This window comes from Triticum dicoccoides, chromosome 3B (assembly GCF_002162155.2).
Source record: "Triticum dicoccoides isolate Atlit2015 ecotype Zavitan chromosome 3B, WEW_v2.0, whole genome shotgun sequence".
Lineage (NCBI taxonomy): Eukaryota > Viridiplantae > Streptophyta > Magnoliopsida > Poales > Poaceae > Triticum > Triticum dicoccoides.
In genome coordinates this window covers 77,973,014-77,981,618 of record NC_041385.1, presented here as the reverse complement: position 1 = coordinate 77,981,618, position 8,605 = coordinate 77,973,014, and positions in this window count along the sequence as shown.

Here is an 8,605-nt window from a genome sequence, read left to right as displayed (position 1 = left end):
AACCGTGGTCAGAAACCCTCCGGTACCTGTTCTATTGGAAATATGCCCTAGAGGCAATAATAAAAGGATTATTATTCTATTTCCTTGTTCATGATAATTGTCTTTATTCATGCTATAATTGTATTATCCAGAAATCGTAATACATGTGTGGATACATAGACCATAATATGTCCCTAGTAAGACTCTAGTTGACTAGCTCGTTGATCAACAGATAGTCATGGTTTCCTGACTATGGACATTAGATGTCGTTGATAACGAGATCACATTATTAGGAGAATGATGTGATGGACAAGACCCAATCCTAAGCATAGCACAAGATCGTGTAGTTCGTTTTGCTAGAGCTTTTCCAATGTCAAGTATCTTTTCCTTAGACCATGAGATCGTGTAACTCCCGGATGCCGTAGGAGTGCTTTGGGTGTACCAAATGTCACAACGTAACTGGGTGACTATAAAGGTGCACTACAGGTATCTCCGAAAGTGTCTGTTGGGTTGACACGGATCGAGACTGGGATTTGTCACTCCGTATGACGGAGAGGTATCTTTGGGCCCACTCGGTAATGCATCATCATAATGAGCTCAAAGTGACCAAGTGTCTGGTCACGGGATCATGCATTATGGTACGAGTAAAGTGACTTGCCGGTAACGAGACTGAACGAGGTATTGGGATACCGACGATCGAGTCTCGGGCAAGTAACGTACCGATTGACAAAGGGAATTGTATATGGGGTTGCTTAAATCCTCGACATCGTGGTTCATCCGATGAGATCATCGAGGAGCATGTGGGAGCCAACATGGGTATCCAGATCCCGCTGTTGGTTATTGGCCTGAGAGCCGTATCGGTCATGTCTACGTGTCTCTCGAACCCGTAGGGTCTACACACTTAAGGTTCGGTGATGCTAGGGTTGTAGAGATATGAGTATGCAGCAAACCAAAATTTTTTCGGAGTCCCGGATGAGATCTCGGATGTCACGAGGAGTTCCGGAATGGTCCGGGGGTAAAGAATAATATATAGGAAGTGCAGTTTCGGCCATCGGGAGAGTTTCGGGGGTCACCGGTATTGTACCGGGACCACCGGAAGGATCCCGGGGGTCCACTGGGTGGGGCCACCTATCCCGGAGGGCCCCGTGGGCTGAAGTGGGGAGGGGACCAGCCCCTAGTGGGCTGGTGCACCCCCCCTGGGCCCCCCTCTTCGCCTAGGGTTGGGAACCCTAGGGGAGGGGGCGCCTCCACTTGCCTTGGGGGGCACTCCACCCCCCTTGGCCGTCGCCCCCCCTAGAGATCCCATATCTAGGGCCGGCCCCCCTGGGGGCCTATATAAAGGAGGGGGGGGAGGGCAGCCGCACCCTGAAGTCTTGGCGCCTTCCTCTCCCTTGCTACACCTCTCCCTCTCGCAGAAGCTCGGCGAAGCTATGCCGGAACTCTGCTGCATCCACCACCACGCCGTCGTGCTGCTGGATCTTCATCAACCTCTCCTTTACCCCTTGCTGGATCAAGAAGGAGGAGACGTCATCCGCTCTGTACGTGTGTTGAACGCGGAGGTGCTGTCTTTTCGGCACTTGGTCATCGGTGATTTGGATCACGACGAGTACGACTACCTCAACCCCATTCTCTTGAATGCTTCCGCTCGCGATCTACAAGGGTATGTAGATGCACTCCTATCACTCGTTGTTAGATGAACTCATAGATGGATCTTGGTGAAACCGTAGGAAATTTTTTATTTTCTGCAACGTTCCCCAACAGTGGCATCATGAGCCAGGTTTATGCGTAGTTCTCTATTGCACGAGTAGAACACAAACTTGTTGTGGGCGTAGATGTTGTCAACTTTCTTGCCGCTACTAGTCTTATTTTTCTTCAGCGGTATTGTGGGATGAAGCGGCCCGGACCGACCTTACACGTACGCTTACATGAGACAGGTTCCATCGACTGACATGCACTAGTTGCATAAGGTGGCTAGCGGGTGTCTGTCTCTCCCACTTTAGTTGGAGCTGATTTGACGAAAAGGGTCCTTATGAATGGTAAATAGAAGTTGACAAATCACGTTGTGGTTTTTCTCCGTAGGTAAGAAAACGTTCTTGCTAGAACCCTATTGCAGCCATGTAAAAGATGCAACAACAATTAGAGGACGTCTAACTTGTTTTTGCAGCAATTGCGTTGTGATGTGATATGGCCAAAAGTTGTGATGAATGATGAATGATATATTGTGATGTATGAGATCATGTTCTTGTAATAGGAATCACGACTTGCATGTCGATGAGTATGACAACCGGCAGGAGCCATAGGAGTTGTCTTAATTATTGTATGACATGCGTGTCAATGATTTAACGCCATGTAATTACTTTACTTTATTGCTAAAACGTTAGCCATAGTAGTAGAAGTAATAGTTGGCGAGCAACTTCATGGAGACACGATGATGGAGATCATGGTGTCATGCCGGTGACGAAGATGATCATGGAGCCCCAAAGATGGAGATCAGAGGAGCTATATGATATTGGCCATATCATGTCACTACTATATAATTGCATGTGATGTTTATTATGTTTATGCATCTTGTTTACTTAGAACGACGGTAGTAAATAAGATGATCCCTTATAATAATTTCAATAAAGTGTTCTCCCCTAACTATGCGCCGTTGCTAAAGTTCGTCGTTTCGAAGCACCACGTGATGATCGGGTGTGATAGATTCTTACGTTCACATACAATGGGTGTAAGACAGTTTTACACATGCAAAAACACTTAGGGTTAACTTGACAAGCCTAGCATGTACAGACATGGCCTCGGAACACAGAGACCGAAAGGTCGAACATGAGTCGTATGAAAGATACGATCAACCTGGAGATGTTCACCGATGATGACTAGTCCGTCTCACGTGATGATCAGACACGACCTAGTCGACTCGGATCATGTAACACTTAGATGACTAGAGGGATGTCTAATCTGAGTGGGAGTTCATTAAATAATTTGATTAGATGAACTTAATTATAATGAACTTAGTCTAAAACCTTTGCAAATATGTCTTGTAGATCAAATGGCCAATGCTCAAGTCAACATGAACTTCAACGCGTTCCTAGAGAAAACCAAGCTGAAAGATGATGGCAGCAACTATACGGACTGGGTCCGGAACCTGAGGATCATCCTCATAGCTGCCAAGAAAGCATATGTCCTAGAAGGACCACTAGGTGAAGCACCCATCCCAGAGAACCAAGACGTTATGAACGCTTGGCAGTCACGTGCTGATGATTACTCCCTCGTTCAGTGCGGCATGCTTTACAGTCTAGAACCGGGGCTCCAAAAGCGTTTTGAGCAACACGGAGCATATGAGATGTTCGAGGAGCTGAAAATGGTTTTCCAAGCTCATGCCCGGGTCGAGAGATATGAAGTCTCCGACAAGTTCTACAGTTGTAAGATGGAGGAAAATAGTTCTGTCAGTGAGCACATACTCAAGACGTTTGGGTTCCACAACCGCCTGTCCCAACTGGACATTAACCTCCCGGACGAGGCGGTCATTGACAGAATCCTTCAGTCTCTCCCACCGAGCTACAAGAGCTTTGTGATGAACTACAATATGTAGGGGATGGTGAAAACTATTCCTAAAGTATTTTCAATGCTGAAGTCGGCAGAGGTAGAAATCAAGAAAGAACATCAAGTGTTGATGGTCAATAAAACCACCAAGTTCAAGAAGGGCAAGGGTAAGAAGAACTTCAAGAAGGACGGCAAGGATGTTGCCGTGCCCGGTAAGCCAGTTGCCGGGAATAAGTCAAAGAATGGACCCAAGCCTGAGACTGAGTGTTTTTATTGCAAGGGGAAGGGTCACTAGAAGCGGAACTGCCCCAAATACTTAGCAGACAAGAAGCCCGGCAACACTAAAGGTATATGTGATATACATTTAATTGATGTGTACCTTACCAGTACTCGTAGTAACTCCTGGGTATTTGATACCGGTGTCGTTGCTCATATTTGTAACTCACAGCAGGAGCTGCGGAATAAGCGGAGACTGGCGAAGGACGAGGTGACGATGCGCGTCGGGAATGGTTCCAAGGTCGATGTGATTGCCGTCGGCACGCTACCTCTACATTTACCTACGGGATTAGTTTTAAACCTCAATAATTGTTATTTAGTGCCAAGTTTGAGCATGAACATTGTATCTGGATCTAGTTTGATACGAGATGGCTACTCATTTAAATCCGAGAATAATGGTTGTTCTATTTATATGAGAGATATGTTTTATGGTCATGCCCCGATGGTCAATGGTTTATTCTTAATGAATCTCGAACGTAATGTTACACATATTCATAGTGTGAATACCAAAAGATGTAAAGTTGATAACGATAGTCCCACATACTTGTGGCACTGCCGCCTTGGTCACATTGGTGTCAAGCGCATGAAGAAGCTCCATGCTGATGGAACTTTAGAGTCTCTCGATTATGAATCATTTGACACATGCGAACCATTCCTCATGGGCAAAATGACCAAGACTCCGTTCTCCGGAACAATGGAGCGAGCAACCAACTTATTGGAAATCATACATACCGATGTGTGCGGTCCAATGAGCGTTGAGGCTCGCGGAGGATATCGTTATGTTCTCACTCTCACTGACGACTTGAGTAGATATGGGTATGTCTACTTAGTGAACCACAAGTCTGAGACCTTTGAAAAGTTCAAGGAATTTCAGAATGAGGTAGAGAATCAACGTGACCGAAAGATAAAGTTCCTACGATCAGATCGTGGAGGAGAATATTTAAGTCACGAATTTGGTACGCACTTAAGGAAATGTGGAATCGTTTCACAACTCACGCCGCCTGGAACACCTCAGCGCAACGGTGTGTCCGAACATCGTAATCGCACTCTATTGGATATGGTGCGGTCTATGATGTCTCTTACCGATTTATCGCTATCATTTTGGGGATACGCTCTAGAGACAGGTACATTCACTTTAAATAGGGCTCCGTCTAAATCCGTTGAGATGACACCGTATGAATTATGGTTTGGGAAGAAACCTAAGCTGTCGTTTCTAAAAGTTTGGGTATGCGATGCTTATGTCAAGAAACTTCAACCTGAAAAGCTCGAACCCAAGTCGGAAAAATGCGTCTTCATAGGATACCCTAAGGAAACCATTGGGTATACCTTCTAATTAAGATCCGAGGGCAAGATCTTTGTTGCCAAGAACGGATCCTTTCTGGAAAAAGAGTTTCTCTCGAAAGAAGTAAGTGGGAGGAAAGTAGAACTCGATGAAGTACTACCTCTTGAACCGGAAAGTAGTGCAGCTCAGGAAAATGTTCCCGTGGTGCCTACACCAACTGGAGAGGAAATTAATGATGATGATCAAGGTACTTCGGATCAAGTTGCTACTGAACTTCGTAGGTCCACAAGGACACGTTCCACACCAGAGTGGTATGGCAACCCTGTCCTGGAAATAATGTTGTTAGACAACGGTGAACCTTCGAACTATGAAGAAGCAATGGCGGGCCCAGATTCCAACAAATGGCTTGAAGCCATGCAATCCGAGATAGAATCCATGTATGAAAACAAAGTATGGCCTTTGACAGACTTTCCCGATGATCGGCGAGCGATAGAAAATAAATGGATCTTTAAGAAGAAGACGGACGCGGATGGTAATGTTACCATCTACAAAGCTCGACTTGTCGCTAAGGGTTATCGGCAAGTTCAAGGGGTTGACTATGATGAGACTTTCTCTCCCGTAGCGAAGCTGAAGTCCGTCCGAATCATGTTAGCAATTGCCGTATACTATGATTATGAGATATGGCAGATGGACGTCAAAATCGCATTCCTTAACGGCTATCTTAAGGAAGAACTATATATGATGCAGCCGGAAGGTTTTGTCGATCCTAAGAATGCTAACAAAGTATGCAAGCTCCAGCGATCCATTTATGGGCTGGTGCAAGCATCTCGGAGTTGGAACATTCGCTTTGATGAGATGATCAAAGCGTTTGGGTTTATGCAGACTTATGGAGAAGCCTGCGTTTACAAGAAAGTGAGTGGGAGCTCTGTAGCATTTCTCATATTATATGTAGATGACATACTCTTTATGGGAAATGATATATAACTTTTGGACAGCATTAAGGCCTACTTGAATAAGTGTTTTTCAATGAAGGACCTTGGAGAAGCTGCTTACATATTAGGCATCAAGATCTATAGGGATAGATCGAGACACCTCATAGGTCTTTCACAAAGCACATACCTTGATAAGATTTTGAAGAAGTTCAAAATGGATCAGTCCAAGAAAGGGTTCTTGCCTGTATTGCAAGGTGTGAGATTGAGCTCGGCTCAATGCCCGACCAAGGAAAAAGATAAAGAAGAGATGAGTGTCATCCCCTATGCTTCAGCCATAGGATCTATTATGTATGCCATGCTGTGTACCAGACCGGATGTAAACCTTGTCGTAAGTTTGGTAGGTAGGTACCAAAGTAATCACGGCAAGGAACACTGGACAGCGGTCCAGAATATCCTGAAGTACCTGAAAAGGACAAAGGACATGTTTCTCGTTTATGGAGGTGACGAAGAGCTCGTCGTAAAGGGTTACGTCGATGCTAGCTTCGACACAGATCTGGATGACTCTAAGTCACAAACCGGATACGTGTATATGTTGAATGGTGGAGCAGTAAGCTGGTGCAGCTGCAAGCAGAGCGTCGTGGCGGGATCTACATGTGAAGTGGAGTACATGGCAGCCTCGGAGGCAGCGCATGAAGCAATTTGGGTGAAGGAGTTCATCACTGACCTAGGAGTCATACCCAATGCGTCGGGGCCGATCAAACTCTTCTGTGACAACACTGGAGCTATTGCCCTTGCCAAGGAGCCCAGGTTTCACAAGAAGACCAGGCACATCAAGCGTCGTTTCAACTCCATCCGTGAAAATGTTCAAGATGGAGACATAGATATTTGCAAAGTACATACGGATCTGAATGTCGCAGATCCGTTGACTAAACCTCTTTCGCGAGCAAAACATGATCAACACCAGAACTCTATGGGTGTTCGATTCATCACAATGTAACTAGATTATTGACTCTAGTGCAAGTGGGAGACTGTTGGAAATATGCCCTAGAGGCAATAATAAAAGGATTATTATTATATTTCCTTGTTCATGATAATTGTCTTTATTCATGCTATAATTGTATTATCCGGAAATCGTAATACATGTGTGGATACATAGACCATAATATGTCCCTAGTAAGCCTCTAGTTGACTAGCTCGTTGATCAACAGATAGTCATGGTTTCCTGACTATGGACATTAGATGTCGTTGATAACGGGATCACATCATTAGGAGAATGATGTGATGGACAAGACCCAATCCTAAGCATAGCACAAGATCGTGTAGTTCGTTTTGCTAGAGCTTTTCCAATGTCAAGTATCTTTTCCTTAGACCATGAGATCGTGTAACTCCCGGATGCCGTAGGAGTGCTTTGGGTGTACAAAACGTCACAACATAACTGGGTGACTATAATGGTGCACTACATGTATCTCCGAAAGTGTCTGTTGGGTTGACACGGATCGAGACTGGGATTTGTCACTCCGTATGACGGAGAGGTATCTCTGGGCCCACTCGGTAATGCATCATCATAATGAGCTCAAAGTGACCAAGTGTCTGTGTTGGGGAACGTTGCAGAAAACAAAAATTTTCCTACTCGTTTCACCAAGATCATCTAGGAGTTCATCTAGCAACGAGTCATTGGATGCATCTACATACCTTTGTAGATCGCGCACGGAAGCGTTCAAAAGAACGGTGATGATGTAGTCGTACTCGACGTGATCCAAATCACCGATGACCAAGCGCCGAACGGACGGCACCTCCGCGTTCAACACACGTACGGGACGGGAGACGTCTCCTCCTTCTTGATCCAGCAAGGGGGGGAGAAGAGGTTGATGAAGATCCAGCAGCACGACGGCGTGGTGGTGGATGCAGGGCGTCACAGTAGCAGGGCTTCGCCAAGACTACGAGGGAGAGACGTAACGGGGAGAGAGGGAGGCGCCAGGGGCTGGTCTGTCATCCCTCCTCTTCCCCCCACTATATATAGGGGTGCCATGGGGGGGGGGGCTCCGGCCCTAGTAGATGAGATCTACTAGGGGGGGCGGCGGCCAAGGGGAGGTTTCCCTCCCCCCCAAGGCACCTAGGGGTGCCTTCCACCACATGGACTCTTCCATGGTGGAAACCCTAGGCGCATGGGCCTAGTAGGGCTGGTTCCCTTGGCCCATCTAGGCCAAGGCGCACCCCCTACAGCCCATGTGGCCCCCCGGGACAGGTGGCCCCACCCGGTGGGCCCACGGGACCCCTCCGGTGGTCCCGGTACAATACCGATAACCCCGAAACTTGTCCCGATGCCCGAAACTGCACTTCCTATATATAATTCTTTACCTCCGGACCATTTCGGAACTCCTCGTGACCTCCGGGATCTCATCCGGGACTCCGAACAACATTCGGGTTTCTGCATATACATATCTTCATAACCCTAGCGTCACCAAACCTTAAGTGTGTAGACCCTACGGGTTCGGGAGACAAGCAGACATGACCGAGACGACTCTCCGGTCAATAACCAACAGCGGGATCTGGATACCCATGTTGGTTCCCACATGCTCCACGATGATCTCATCGG